This window comes from Dipodomys merriami, unplaced genomic scaffold (assembly GCF_024711535.1).
Source record: "Dipodomys merriami isolate MVZ:Mamm:240054 unplaced genomic scaffold, mDipMer1.0.p SCAF_305, whole genome shotgun sequence".
Classification (NCBI taxonomy): Eukaryota; Metazoa; Chordata; class Mammalia; order Rodentia; family Heteromyidae; genus Dipodomys; species Dipodomys merriami.
In genome coordinates, this window is record NW_027204549.1 from 382,458 (window position 1) to 398,597 (window position 16,140).

At 43.0% G+C, this 16,140-nt stretch overlaps 1 long non-coding RNA gene across 1 annotated transcript in view; it reads right to left on the bottom strand.

Annotated features, from left to right (window-relative positions):
* LOC138840885 (uncharacterized) overlaps positions 1–16,140 on the bottom strand; it is a 71,040-nt gene that overhangs the window by 25,894 nt on the left and 29,006 nt on the right. The window contains exon 2 of the long non-coding RNA XR_011376257.1: positions 6,114–6,251. This is a non-coding gene — a long non-coding RNA (uncharacterized lncRNA). The remainder of the gene's footprint in view (positions 1–6,113; positions 6,252–16,140) is intronic.

Genomic DNA, 16,140 nt, shown 5'->3' on the forward strand with positions numbered 1-16,140 from the left:
CTTATGTGGTGCTGAGGAATTGAACCCAGGGCCTCATGCATGCAAGGCAAGCACTCTACCACTGAGCCATCTTCCCAGCCCCACGGGATGTATTCTTAATGAAGAGCAGGATATGGGGGTACATGCCTGTTAGGAACTGCCCAGGAAGCTGAACATAGGCATATGGTATCCAGGCACCCTCCACTGCAGGAAGTGAGATCCCCTTCAAAAACAATAAGCAAATCTGGGGTTAAGATGTGGCTTAGTGGTGAGGAAGAATATCATCCAAAAAAGATTTTTTTCAATAAACTTAAAAAGTACCTTCCAAAAACCATCACATAGTAGAAAACTCTCCTAGCATTTTCCAAGTCAATCAATTTTAGTCCCAAGTCCCACATTTCTTCTTTACATTTTTATTTCACACTGCAAATACATTTTCTTCCCTGGAAGAGAGCTTGCCCTGAGAGTAAAGTTCATCTATCTGGATTACACTCATGCAAAGAGGGACCTGGCTGGCCCCTTGTCTTGTGTCAAGCACCTGCAATGAACAATGCTGGTGCATAGAGAATGCTTCATAGATACTATAATAACTTGTAGCTGGCATACAGTCTATAACCCTCACAACAGAGTAAATAGCAAGCATGAGAAAGTGTGTGTGTGTCCACAAGCCCACACACGAGGTAAAAGATAATGGTACAAAGATGGTAGGGTACCCAACTCCATGAATTTCATTGTCTTTGGAATACACATGAGTCTGTGCATGTTCCATGGAATCATTACAGTACATTTCAGTCAACGGACAGGAGTGTATGCCCTGTGTCCTGCTACCCTCCCTGCTGGCCAGTGTAGAGAGTACCACACTTGCAGATCCTATCCCAATGTGCTCTTTGCAGCATGGACAGTGAGCATATTAACTAACATTCCGTGGTGTGATACCTCACACCCCTCATGGGTGAGATGCAGGTCGAAGGGTACAAAGTTACTGTTAAAAGGACAAAGCAGTCTGAAGCTTTAGTATGCAACAGGAGAGCATTGTAATTGGCATTCTGTGCACTAGGTTTCTGCCATTATTCAATAGTAGACTTTAGGTACTATTCCTAACTCCATCCACAGAGAGGTAACTATGTATGATGATGAATACATTAATCTGCTTGACTATAATAATCGAGATATATGTATATGAATATATATCATGTTGAATACCATAAACCTATATAAGAATAGTGGTACTAAAAAGGGAAAAATTCAAAATTAATATTAGCAAGTGGTGACTCATGCCTTCAATCGTAGGTTTTCAGTAAGTGGAGATCAGGAGGATCTTGGCTCAAGGCCAACATGGGCAAAAATGTCATGAGACTCCATCTTCACCAGTAGCTGAGCATGGAGCTCAACACCTACTGTTTAAGCTCTATGGGAAGCATAGAGGCAGATCACAGTCCAGGGCTGATCTCAGCATAAGCATGAGCCCCCTTTAAAGAAAGACTGAAAGCAGGGATGGAAGGGAAAAACTGAGAAGGTGTGACGTCATCCTACAAGACATGTACTCTTTACCTGACTTATGTAATGAACCCCTCTGCACATCAACTTTATAAAAAATTAAAAAGAAAGCAAGCAAGAAAGGAAAAAGGCAAGGAAAGAATGAAAGCAGAACGGGCTGGGGACACAGCTCAAGTGGTGAAACCCCAGCCCTGCCAATTAGCAACTGAGAGCGAAGCTACTTCCACACAACTTGGCCAAGAGCAATGGGCAACGAGCAAACCTTTCCATCCGTATGTGCAGAAAATGAGAATAAGGAAGGCCACACCTCCTGGAGGACTTGGTGGGCTCTAACTGGGTCACTAGATCTCGCATTCTGGGGCCCCTGCGGGAAATTAAGCCATACTGCTCATCAACAGATGTCTTCGTGTGCTTGTGAAAGCCAGCAAAGTACTGCTGTGAGAAGAATGCACTGTTCTATACAGAATGAATGTGCAAGTGGCACAGATAATTCCACAAGAAGAATGGTCCACTGGAGAGCAAGCTATCAATTCATTTGTAGCTAGCACAGGGCTGGTGAGCTACGTGCTCTCCACAGATCAGAATGTACTTACTTGACTACCACTCCTGAGAGAAAGGAAATGAGAGTGTTAAAGAATTTCAGGAACCAGTGCCTTTGGCTGGAACAAAAATTACCCTGGAGCTTTCTGGAAAGTGCCAAGTTCCAAACACAGCAGCAGGGCTGTAGACCTTCACCTGACATCCGTGGTATCCATTGCTAGAAACATAGCACAAGGTGTCAACGACAGGAGAAGATGTCCTGGCTTCTCCTTTCCTCCAGCATCCTCTTTGTCCCAGCCTTGGTGCAAACAGGAAGATGGTAGTTGTCACAAAGTTGGAAGGGACAGAAACCTTTAAAACAGGGGAATACGCCAGGCCAGGGACTGAGGGAAAATTAGCTAATGACCATGGGAGGAATCAAATGAGAATTAAGACACAGGAGAATGACAGGGAGCAGACTATCAAATGTACTACAAAAAAGCTCCTGGGAGAGAATGGTTTTAATTTGTGGATAGACTTGCTCTTCATTATTGCTTTGAGTTCTGGGCAGACATGGAGCTACTCCCTCTGAGGTGGGCAGCTCATTTTGTTGATGAAGTACATATTATCCAGAAGGATGTGGTTCATATGCTTCCTTTCTAATGCACGGAAATTAATTCACTCTTTCTCAATATCATAGGCATCGTGTCTTCAAAACTGCAAGTATAAAATGAATAGACATTCCATCACAGATTGTGATGTCTGTGACCCCAAGGTTAAGTGCCACCTAAAGCTATTCTTTAGAAATACAAGAAAATGAGGTGTTGACGTGGTGTTTCTTGTGGAGAGATGTTCAGAAATGACTGACATCCCTAGGACTTACTAGAAAGCCATGTGTAACAGTGAAAGGAAAGGGCTGGAGACTCCTATCAGAATCTTCTTGTGGAGGTAACATCAAGCTAACAGGAAGTGCAGGGGCCAGGGCAGGGCCTCAGGAAGGACAGGCAGATGGAGGTGTGGGCACACCGTGGAGTTGACGCAAGGCCTGGTGGCGAATATGAAATCGTCAGGCTTGCATTGCGGGCAGTTCAAGAGACATTCCACTGTTCAGACTTCACCAGGAGATACTGGGTCCTGGGGATCCTTGCTGTCCCTTGTGTGCTGTCCATTCATTCTCTTCCACACAGAGGGATGGGTGTGGTCCTCTCCTCCACAAACCCAGGCTCACCTGGGACACAGCCACTGCAGGAACTTTCACATACATTTCAGAGGCAACTCTCCCTCGAGCACATCGGCCACTACTTAGGCACCTAAACTTTTAGCTAACTGCTGCCACTCGGGTGCATCTCCTTTCTCAAATGATGCCTGGGAAACATCCTTTCCGATGGTCTTCTGCCCCTTCTTAGAACTGTTCATGCTGTGTCTACCTGCATTGGCTATCCAGCACTTGTGGCAGTCACAAGTTCTGAGATAGTGACTTACGAAGACGAAAGGTTTACTTTGACGTATGATTTTAGAGCTGACAGCTCACAGATCAGGTAGACTTCTTCTGTATAGGCTTCTGGTGGAAGCACTGGATGGAAATGGTACAGAGTGGCCAGGCACTGGTGGCTCACGCCTGTCACCTTAGCTACTCAGGAGGCTGAGATCTGAGGATTTCGGTTCAAAGCCAGCCTGGGCAGGAAAGTCCATCAGACTCTTATTTCCAATAAACTACTCCAAAACAAACAAACAAACAAACAGATGTGGCGCTGTGGCTCAAATGGTAGACAGCTAGCCTTGAGCACAAAGAGGCTCAAGGACAGCACCCTGCTTCAGGTCCTGAGTTCAAGCCACAGGACCAACTCCCCCCCCACACACACACAAAATAAATGCTTACAAAAAGCAAAAGAATGAAGGGAAAGGACCAGGCCCCCAATATCCCTTCCAAATACATGGCTGATAATGATCTAATGACTTCCACTAGAGCCTAGCTCCCAAATGATTCACCACTTCCTACTAGCAACAACTTGGAGACTAAGCCTATACACAGCACAAGGGCCTTCAGGAGACACAGGGATCCAACCTATGACACTGCTACAGCTGCCAAAGGAGTGCTGGGTGCAGGGCCAGCCAGACAGCAGGCATTCCAAAAATGGCTATCTGTTAGCACTGCTATTAGGACTGTTAGACACAGCAGACTCTTACAGGGCAGGACTTTGCAGTTCCTTTCCCCTTCACCTCATCCACATCTCCTGTCAAAACCATGTTCAAAGGTGCCTCTCTTTGTCAGGCAGTCCCCAAACAGTAGGATGAGTCTGTTCACACTCCTGTGTTTTGGAGCAGTGGGGGTCACTGTCATGCCTTGTGTCTGACTGATTAGCTTACTTACAGAGGCAGTGCCTGTACCTTGTGTTCCAATGAGCATGCCTGTGTTTTCATTTTGTTTGTTTGTTTGCTGTTATTGGTGGTGGTGGTGAGTGTGTGTGTGTGTGTCTGTGTATGTAGTCCTGGGGCTTGAACTTAGGACCTGAGCACTGTCCCTGAGCTTTTTTGCCCAAGACTAGTGCTCTACCACTTGAGCCATAGATCTCCTTCTAGCTTTTTGGTGGTTCATTGGAGATAAGAGTTTTACAGGCACTCCTGTCAGGCTGTAATCCTCAGATCTCAGCCTCCTGAGTATCTAGGGTCATGAGTATCAACCACTAGTGCCAGTATGCACGGTTTTTAAGTAGAGCAAAATCGTTATGTCTCAAGTTTGTTGGGCTTTCTTCACGGTCTTTGCTTGTTGCTATTTTGGCTTCAAGTTTTCCTGCAGTATAAACAGGAGTGATTTCTGTTTGACATGAAGTAGCCCAATCCAAGATCGAAAGTGATGTGACACAAGTGTGTTTCTCAAACACGAGCCTTGGGGAAACTTCATTGTAATATATACTGTCTTGCTACTTAGTATTTTTCTTTAAACCCAATTACTTTATTGAAAATTTTAATTTCATGAAGTAACACTATAGCTACTGAAACATTTTAAAAGTGGTATCATCAATGCTTAAACTGAAAATAATAGAAACAAGGCTACATTATTAAATCTATCAGAATCTACAGAGGCTCACTGACACAAAAACTAGCTAGTAGTCACAGAAGTATAAGGTATGGCATTCAATGGCGATTTCCTTGTTCCCAACATCTAAAAGAGAATTGAAAAGGAAGTGCTTCTTCTTCTTCTTTTTTTTTTTTTTCCAGAGGCTTGACCTCTGGGCCCAGGCACTGTCCCTGAGCTCCTTTTGTTCAAGATCAGTGCTCTACCACTTGAGCCACAGCACCACTAAGGAAGTGCTTCTTGTAGCAGGAAATTCTCTAAATCCATCTGCAGGATAATTAGTAATAGGCACCTTACACTAGGAGAAAGGCAGGTGAGGAAGCCAGATGGCTGCCCGCCTCACCATTCGTAATTCCCAGTTCTACATCACACGCTGCTTCCTTTCCCTAGACCTCAGCTTTCCCATGTGTGAGATACATGTGTAAAGCACAGGTTTTATCCATCACGTTCCAGTTCCGCAAGGAAGATAAAATGAGTTGGAATGCAGTACAATCCAAGGAAAATGTCAGCTCCCATGTGGATTGCACGTGTCTGTCTAAGGATGGAAACTCAATGTCTCATTTTGCTTGGTCCATCGCAGCCCTTGTGTGAATCATTGTGGGAATGTCTGACAATCAAAGAAATCATCTCTACTAGATAGTAGGTGAGCATGAGGACAGCCCTGCTCCAGTGTAAGCTTGATCATTCTAGAAAAAACAGACTTACCTTGCTGGCATTGAGCTAAATTGCAGGCAGAATACTCTCAATTTATGTTCTATCAACAGTAATTCAAATCAGGTTTAAAATCTCCACGCCAACTCCCACGGAAATGCATTCCTTACACCTCAGACTCCAACAACACAAAATAATAGATGGTATTCATTTAGTCCCATGCTTCACAAGGGCCCTGATTTTTCAATGGGGCTAACCTACAATTTCTCCTGAATTGTAATTGTCAGCACAAACTAACAGTCCCAAATCAATCAGCTAGATTTCCCTGAGATACATTTGTTAAAGGGTGGTCCCCAAAATGCTGATAGATCATCCTCTCCCAAATACATACATTCTTAAGATTGGCCCAGGTGTCCGGGTCAACTGGGGTTGGGGCAAAGCACAGGTGTCTTCATGGAGGCAGAAGAATGAATCCCCAACTCTATTTTCTTTGAGTCTGCAGTTTATCTTCTACCAAGACTCCTGGGAACTGAAATAGGACAATGATGAGTCTTATTTATAAAAGAAAATGAGACAGTCAGTTTGTCTTTGATATAAATTTAAAATATGAAGCCCAGCATGGCTTTGGTCTCTGGGAAGAGAAGTGGGAAATAACACAGGCCAACCCCAAACAAAACAGTCTTTCTGGAAATGTTTTTCAGCACCATCTGCTCATCATCCCTTGGTGAATAGGTAAGGAGAAACTAGAAACTCTGATAGGAATTTTTAAAAACGAGGAATTCTGAAGGTCTGATGCACGCATGGCATTTTTGTTTATCAGCCCATGCTTCCTTCTCTCTTGAGAGACATACCACCCAACTCTTCATTCACTCAACTTCTCATATGCCAATAGGGCATGCTTCCTACATTTTACCCACACTCAATCACAAGCCCTGTCCTCACTGGTCACAGAAGGCACTTGTGGATTTCTGAGCTCTCTCATCATAGTTCTTTTCCTTCCAATGACTGTAATTGATTTAAGGTCTGGACAGCAGAGCTAATAGACTTATTCCATGAGTTTAAAAAATAAATGCTTAACACATGCACTCATTAACTGGCTTATGTAACTATAGCCCCTCTGTACCTCACCTTTACAATAACAAGTAAGTAAGTACTTAAAGAAAGTCATTGCTGGTATTAGGCAAATTAGGCTCAGTGCTGTTGCCATGACATATTTCAATAAAGTAAAAGAGCATAATTCTTGGACAGAAAGGTATCAGAATTCCCAGCCAAACTGAACACCAGCAACTCTGTTCAGAGTTGATATTTGGAAGATACAGTATACATATATACTCTATTAAAGTGTGCTGAGAATAAAATGCTGTAAGAATGTATACAGAACTGTCAACAAAATACAACAAAATACCCACCCTCTCCCCACTGACCCTCCCACAGTCCTGGGAAAGACAAGTACAGTCTTTCATGGTGCCATTCCCTGATGACAGCGACTGAACCAGGCGGGCATGGAAACCAAGTAGGGATCACAGTGTGCTTCTATGGACTTGAAAGCTAGAAGACAAGAAGATGCTCTTTTCTTTTTCTTCTGTGAAGAAATACTGTCCTTAGAATGAAGTCGAGGACAAAGAGTCAAAGGCAAGTGTGGGGGGAGGAACAAGAGGAAAGAGCGGGGTGGAAAGCATCCACGGCCTTGAGATCTGGAGCCCCAGTTCTAGCCCCAGAGCTTGCTACTCTACCTTGTCCCCAGAGCCCGTTAGAGGCCCAAGCATGCCCACAGTTCAGTACATGTCTCTCGGTTCTATTCTTTTAAGCTAGCGGCACCAAGGCATTCTAAGCAAAAGTTAGCTTTGGGAAAGGTTAAATGGTTGGTAGAGAATGAACTCTATGCCCTAACACAGAAGGTTTCCCTGGCGCTCAACAGTGCTCCTATCTAGATTCATCTTCTGGTAGGCTGGCCCACTTTCCGTCCTTTCAGGGAAATGCTGGTCTTTACCCCCAAACCCCTGCTGCTGCTTCTCAACATCATTCTGGATGTACTATAAGGGAAATCATTTTTGCCCCCCAGGAGAGGACTCTAGACAGAAGTTGTAACACCAAAGACTGCTTTTGCCTAACAACTATTCAACCTTGACACCGGGGCTTTGGCATAGCAAAACCTCTTACAAGATCAAGAAGGTTTTCTTGAAACCCAACAGCAACACAAGTTTTGCTTCTTTGCACCTGTCAATGGCTCTGGCTTACCTAGCATCTTAATACCACTGATCAGTAATAACTTAATGTTGACTTCTCCATCCATAAATAAGGACTGTGTTAGGGTCTCCAATAGATATCTATCAGATATGCCTAGGAGAAAATATCAAGCATTTGTTGAGTAAATGGATGTCAAATACAACTAGCTGGAAATCAACATAACTTTGAATTAATGAGTTCTAAGAAGTGAGTGCTTTATTACTTTTGCCTATGAAATCTGAAAAGTACTAGAAGCAATGTAAACCTCAACACTACAGAATCTCTCCTTTTTCTGCGAATTGAATTGATGTTCTGATTTTAAAATAACAGACTCTGAAGATTGAGAACAGTTTGCAAATCTTTGAGCATCATGGCTGAGTTACTCATCCACCGAATGGGCTCTTACAACAACTACTCAACCTTCCCACTTAGAAAAGACTAGACAGACAGAGAACAATACATGGAGCACAGTGATCCAGGATAGAAAGACAAATACCAGATGTTTTCACCCATGTGAGGGAGATAAAAATTTATTTCATAGTAGTAGAGAACAGAATAGACAGTTTCAGGGCCTGGAAAGAAAGACTAGGAGAAAAGAGAGAACATAAAAGCAGGTCATTGGAGCTGGGCACTGGCGGCCCACATATAATCCTGCCTATTCAGGAGGCTGAGATCTGAGGATCACTGTTCAAGGAAGCCCAAGCAGGAAAGTCTGTGAGACTCGTATCTCCAATAAACCACCATAAGTCCAGGCTTGGAGCTGCGGTTCAAAGTGGTAGAGCACTAGCATTGAGTAAAAAAGCTCAAGCCCTGAGTTCAATCCTCACAATCCCCCCCCCAACACACAGAAAAACAAGACACTGGGAAAAATATACAAATATTATAGAAGGAATGAGTTTTCATGTTTCATCCACAGTAGGACAACTAACGTTTATTTATTCATTTATTTATTTTGGGTCCAGTCGTGGGGCCTGAACTCTGGGCCTGGATGCCGTCCCTCAGCTCTTCAGCTCAAGGTTAGCACTCTACCACTTGAGCCACAGCGCCACTTCCAGCTTTTTTCTTTTTTGCTTATGTGGTGCTGCGGAATCAAACCCAGGGCCTCATGCATACAAGGCAAGCGTTCACCTTCCCAGCCCAGGACAACTAACATTTAACAATAACTTGTTGAATAACAAGAAGGAGCCCAGGGTCAGTGGTCACATGCAATCCTAGCTACTCTGAAACCACAGGATGTGATCCTGAAGCATGATGTACATGTATGGAAACATCCCACTGTGTCATGAATATGTATAATTATGCCAACTACAAATAAAAATAAATACATTAAAAATGTGCCCAAACATACAGAAGGTTAAGGAGAAAAGACAGAAAGGAAAGGATATATTCACAGGATAGATTTTCCTTGTGGAGCAATTTTTCTTTCCTAAATTATTACAGAGAATGTTTCCTGGTATATTTACATTTTGAAGGAATGATTTCAGAATCAACATTAATGAGTAAATAAACAGATGGAGTTCTGGGCACTGTGTGGGACATAGTAAATTACAGGGAGGGAGCGTGAATGGATGGAGAATGTCAACACTGATTCAGAGCTTAGAGGCATACATTCATATAGCTTCCCAGTGCAGGCAGGCAAATGTATATTTATGTGTTCCCTGAGCATCCGAGATTATTCAAATTTGGCTAATTTGGGGCTTCCTTTTACCTCTGAACACATGCTATTTATTTCAAAACTCTGACAGCAGCCCTTTGTTTAAGAATTAATGCCTAAATAGCAGTCTTTACATAAGTTCAAATAAAAAAATAGGCACTTAGCTACTTAATTGAGTTTTATGCTTCAATGAATTTCAAATACACCTTCTCTTATTTCTTATTCACAGCAACAAGATTTAAAAAAAAAAAAACACCTTAATTGACCCTGTGTTAGATCTTCAATCAATACTCATCTGAAGGAGCAGAAGGGGATGGGAAGGAGGGACCAGCGAGGAGGTGAGGTAGCTGTGGAGCTCATGGAAAATCAATGCTTAAATCCAGGAGAGATAATGATGATGAAGGAGGTGTAGGGCCTGGTTTTTTTTTCAATCTTATTCAAGGGTCTACTCACACAGCTAGCCTGTTCTGCTCAGTTAGCTGACAATTACACCAGGAGAGGCCTCTTAGAAATCACCTGGAATGACCTACTTTTTCTTGCACCTGTAACCTTAGCTGGAATGGCAGGTGCCTGTCAACATACCCGCCTTCTGCTATTGAGGTCTTGGAAACTTGTGCTTACCCATCTAAACTGAACCTTGGAAGCGTGATCCCTGGATCTCACTTCCCTGCACCGCTGGGCTGACAGCCATGAGCCACCATAGTCAGCAACTGATGAGAGACAGTGCCTAGCAAATTTCCTTCCCTAACTGGACTCCAATCACAATCCTCCCCGCCTCAGCTTCCTGAGCACACTTGAAATACTAGCACCCAGCTTCCCTTCCTGTTTGTCTGTTAACTCACCAGTCCCCTTGGTGTGCTTGAGTCTTAGCCTGAGATTCGTGTGACTACAAGACCCCTCAACTGGCCAGGCATACCTGTCTTCAGTTGGGGCATTTTCCTAGGTTGCTGTAGGGACCTTCATTGTCTTAGATAAACTAATCCCAGCTGACTGAATGATAGTCTCCTTCTGTCATGGTGGATGGCAGCAGGTCTACCCGGGCCACAGAACCACAGGACATAAAACAAACCACATACAAAATAATTTAAACCCATGCACTAGAGTGGTGTGTACTTTCCACTTACCCAGCCTTTTGCTTTGGTTACAGATTTCTTTTTTTTTTTTTTATTGTGAACATACTGTACAGAGGGGTTACAATTACATGGGCAAGATAATGAGTACATTTCTTATCAAGCATTGTAGCCTTCTCCTTTGTTTCCCCTTCACATCCCTTCCCAGCCTCCCCGCCCCCCACTTCCCCATCCAATCCTCCCCCCCCACCAAAGTTGTAAAGTTCGTTTTCGACATGACAACTTGTACTTCTCATTGTTGCAACAGGTCCACCTGTATCCTTATTTAAACGACTTGTTTTTCCCCTTCCCCTCCACAAATTATACCGACATCAAATACAGTGAAAGCAGGGGTTATACTGTGGAGGAGGGACACACAAAGCAACAAAGAAATAATCTTATAAATGTGTTAGAAACAAATGCATGAAAGAAAAAAAACATTTAAATACATATCTAAGGGTTCATTTTCCTAACATCACCTTATCTGACCTTCTCTGCTTGACTCCTACATATACTAGATATTGCAAATAAGGGAAACCATGGGACCTATGTTTCTTTGGGCCTGGCTTACTTCACTTAATATAATTTTTTCCAAGCCTTTCCATTTTGGTCACAGATTTCTAAGTATCACATCCATTGGTTGATTACTAACAGAAAGAGCCACATCATGAATATTTGGAAAGCAATTATAGTCTGCAAATGCTTGTATTCACACTTAATTTCCACTTTTTTAAATACGTTTTTCATTGTAAAAATACTGTACAGAGGGGTTACAGTTACATAAGGTAATGAGTACATTTCCTATCGCGCATTGTTGCCTCTTCGTTTTTCCCCTACCATCCCTTCCTTCCCCACCTCCCCATCTACTCCCCCATTTTCAACATAGTGTCTTGTGCATCTCATTGTTACAACGGGTCAACCTGTATCCTATTTAAGCATTTTGTTTTTTTCCTTCCCCTCCCCAAATTAGAAAAATGTATATACAAGATGCAGAGAACTGGAATCAATTTTCTCAGTAGCCAAAGAAATATTTTTCTCCCAAATATACAGATGCAAACCCTGAAGCTCAGAGTAGTAGATAACTCAAATAATCAACAACGAAGACTACAATGTGGACCAGAAGTGGCCATGTACTAATATAGTAAATAAATGTGTTTTTAAAGGAAACTGTAGGAGCTGGGAAGGTGGCTCAGTCGTAGAGTGCTTGACTTGCATGCATGAAACCCTGGGTTTGATTCCTCAGCACCACATATGCAGAACAAGTTGGCAGTGGCACTGTAGCTCAAGTGGTAGAGTGCTAGCCTTGAGCTGAAGAGCTGAGGGACAGCGCTCAGGCCCAGAGTTCAGGCTCCACGAGCAGCAAAAAGAAAAAAAAAAAAAAAAGGAAACCATATTGTGTTGGTTCAGTAGAGCAGTAGTCAGGTGAGCAAGAGGAAAATGGAAATAGCCTTGCAGGGCTGAGAAGATAGGCATCAACAGAGACTGACCAGTTACTAAAATGATTCATTGGTCTCGAGCTGGAAGGGGAATGATGTTCCCACATAAGTGGGAACAGCCAACAAGATCAGCTGCCAATGAATACGCCTACCATGTTCCTCTAGATCCTGGGCTCTCCAAAGGCTATGCGTTTGGAAGATTCTCCCCACCCCTCAGTTGTCTCTCCTGAGCGTGCCAAGCGCTGAGCCTGCTTGCAGGAAACCACACTGGAAAGCAAATGACTTCTGGACCACTTCCCATGGTCGGCTCCTCCCTCCCCATTTTCTGCTGCTGATCACTGGAAAACACTCTCTCCTGATGGCCTGCTGCTTGCACAAGAGCAGCACCACGTGCAAACACACCAGGCAAGTGCTCTGTGGCTGGCACTCACAGTCCGAGACCATCTGCTGAGATGGCTTCCAGCCTGCTGAGCACACAGTGAGTTCCTTCTCTAGAGGCAAAGAAGTCCAAAATGAGCTTGCGGCGAAGTCTCTGTCAACTAAAGCTAATCATCAGACTCCCCATCTCCCCAAACAAAGAGGTCTGAGTCGTACTCTGCTGCATGAGGCTTGCGAATTTCAGATCTCCCAGCAGTCTACTGTGAAAGGCTGAACTTTGTATTCCAAGAAGCCTGCCTGACTTTTGCATGCTGGTGAACCCACAGGAGCTGTGTGGATGAGGGACACCCTTTTGCTTTTTCACCTGGTGCCTGGTATAGTAGCCAGTGCACAGGAGCTATTTTGGAAACATGCACTAATAACATGACCACCAAATGCAGAAGCTCATGTTCTCTGAGTGGTCAGTTCTTTGTTCCGAACTAGCACTGGTAATGAAGGAATCAATTCCTTTCATCTCTTTCTTTTTCTTTCTTTAGAGAATGCATAACAGTCTCTACGTATTTTGGTAGAAACGGAAGTGATTATCTGATATGCAAATTACTTCTCTTTTATATTTGGAAAAATCTTGGAGTAGTTGGAGCGAAGACGTAAGAGGATGGGCCAGGGTGGGAAAAAGGGATAAAGATAAGAGTGTCCTGTTCCAATCCTGAGGCGTAGGGTGTCCACCGAACAGAACACTGAACTTCAAATGTTCAACACAAATACTCTTCTACAACAAAGATTTCTCCAATTTGGTGACAGTAAGAGGCACAAAAGCCTTCTGATGACTCAGTTGTGAACATATGGTACAGACAAAGATCAACCAGGATCTTGGAAATAGCAGTGTTTCAAGTGAGTGAATGAATGAATCATCTCCCTGGAGAGAAACACACAAAAACACCTCCAGGTCCTAGCTCTACCTATTTTCTAAAAGATCCCCTTCCCAATGGTTGCATGCCTTGTCAAAACCTTTTCAGAGAGCCTCTTCAAATAGTAATTTAGTAAAAGGTGGCTGCACTGGTTCACCAGTAAGAACGTATCTGGGTAGAAGAGGAAATGGCAGTAGCAGTCCGAGCTGCACTGTTGCCTACAATGCTGTGAAAGGAAGCAGGGACACTCAGCATGAGGGACACAAGGCATGAGAAGGTTTCAACCAGCAGCCAGCAGCATCAGAAGGTCCCAGTCATTATATCTATTGGGTGATTTCTTTACCTGCAGGTGGATCCCAATGACTGATGGACTGTGCTTCCCCATCGTTGATTTATTCTGTCTTCAAATCATAAACAACTGAATGACTACTGGGTAATAGGATCTATGCTATAATCATGAAAAGGAAAATGAAGTCTTAGGCTTTATACATTAAAAACATAGTACATGTTTTCCTCCATCCCTTGGAATGGGCCTTACACAAAAGAAACCTGTAATATGGATGGATTGGTATTGGATGTTCTTGTTAAACTTATTATTCACAAAATATGCAGCTGAATGTTGAGCACACACAGACAACAGATGTCATACAATTTGGTGTGTTGTAAAGACATACTTCCTAGAAAAGCCATCCCAAGGAGATTAGGAATGGTCAAAAAAGGAGGGAACATAATATACCAAGGTCCAGAAGATCAAAGCTCATAGGAGTTTACAAAAAAATTATATTCAGAGTGATTAAAGACCTGGTGGTTTAGGTTGATGATGGGGATAGGAAGATAAGTAGAAGATCAGCCACAAATGATCGTGTTGAAGAGGACCAGGAACATTCACTGTAGTATTTTAAACCGAAAGCATGTGATCCTATCAGCACTTTATCTTAAAAAAAAAAAAAAAGCAAAAACCTGTTGGATGGAGTGGGGATAATATGGAGGCCTAAAGAATGAGCCAACTGGTTGTCATTTTAGCCATGAAGTTGACTGACACGTGGGGTACACTGGAGGTTTTGACAGTGGTGAGGTAGGTGTGTGAAATGCTCACAATGCATAACATGTAAGGAACTCAGGGGCCTTTTCAAGGAGGGTGAGAGATTCAATTCCCTCCTAGAGCATAGCTGCCAAGGGGAGGGCCAATTGTAGGTGAGGGGAAATGGGTGGTGAGATCATTTTAGGACATACTGACTTTCGGGTACCTTGAGGATTTCCAGATAGAAATAGCTTGTGGGCTTTTTTCTTATGTGGGTATCAAAATAGGAAAGAAGTAAGAGTGATGGTGGAGAAATCAATGGTGATCGCCCTGAGAGAAGGGAAGATTTAATTCAAGGACAATGGGTTGTTTGAGAAGACAACCAAGAACAAAGCCCATGGGGAAACTGTGGCTTCAATGTTGGGAAAAACCAGGGCTGGGAAGGTGGCACAGTGGTAGAGCACTTGCCTCACATGCATGAGGCCCTGGGTTTGATTCCTCAGCACCACCTAAGCAGAAAAAGCTGGAAGTGGCACTGTGGCTCAAGTGATAGAGCGCTATCCTTTAGCTGAAGAGCTGAGGGACAGCGCCCAGGCCCAGAGTTCAGGCCCCACAACTGGCAGAAGAAAAAAAAACATTGGAAAAACCTACAAAAAGAATAGGAAGGGAAAAGCAGAGGGAAATGAGGACAGTCATTCGATTTCTCTAAATTCGACAACATGGAGTCCAATAGAAGAGAAATGTTAGCCACATGGATTTTCCCCACATGATGAAATGTAGACTCTCTTCATCAGAAAGTGGAAGCAAACTTAAAACTCGTTTAGTGATTTAATAGTAACTATTAGGATGCAAAAGCTGAGATAGTAGTGGAGGGAGGAGGTGTCCTTGCTAGGAGACTGTCCATTACAAGGAATCCAGCTGTCAAGAAGAGGGGAAGAACAGCAGTGGTTGAAGGAGGGTTTGGGATGAAAGAGGCAAGAGAATTTCCTCCATCCTTCTTTTATGATTACTCTACTTGGACAAGTGAATAGTTAGGGCACTTCTATCCATTATGCAGACACTGCATGAGCTGTATTTAATCAATGTCTGAAGGCCACATTGGAAAAATAAGTTTTCATAGCCCAGACAGAACACAGAGGTAGAATATATCAGATTTTGTGAACCGAGACAACTTAGATTCATGTATATTCATAACTGTATTTAAGGGTCTTAAGCATAATTTTAATGCATATTATCTCTTGGAGGAGGCACTTAAAACATTCCTTCAGTTTAAAATTCTTGGCTTTCTCCTCCCAACCCATACATGTCTTAAGTATGGAGTGACAGGGTATCTGATTATGAGAGCCATGTTTTATTTTTTTTTCAAACTAATATTTGATATTGGCAATTATTTTTCTTTAGCGTTGCCATGTTTAAAGCCTTGTTTTATAATTTGTATATTTGTGTGCATTTTGATATTTTGCAAACAGATACTGTGTTTTACGACTACTTGATGAATTCCAGTTTCTTGGAATCATTATAGGTCTAACAACACAGACTTGTAGTTTTCGTCATTTAAATGTGCAAGTGGAGGGCTATGGAGCTAGTGATAGAGCAACTGGTTACTATGTAAGAGGCACTAAGTTCAATTCCTAGCAATGGGTTTAAAACAGGAAAGGAAGAGAATAGAATCAGAGGGGAGAAGAG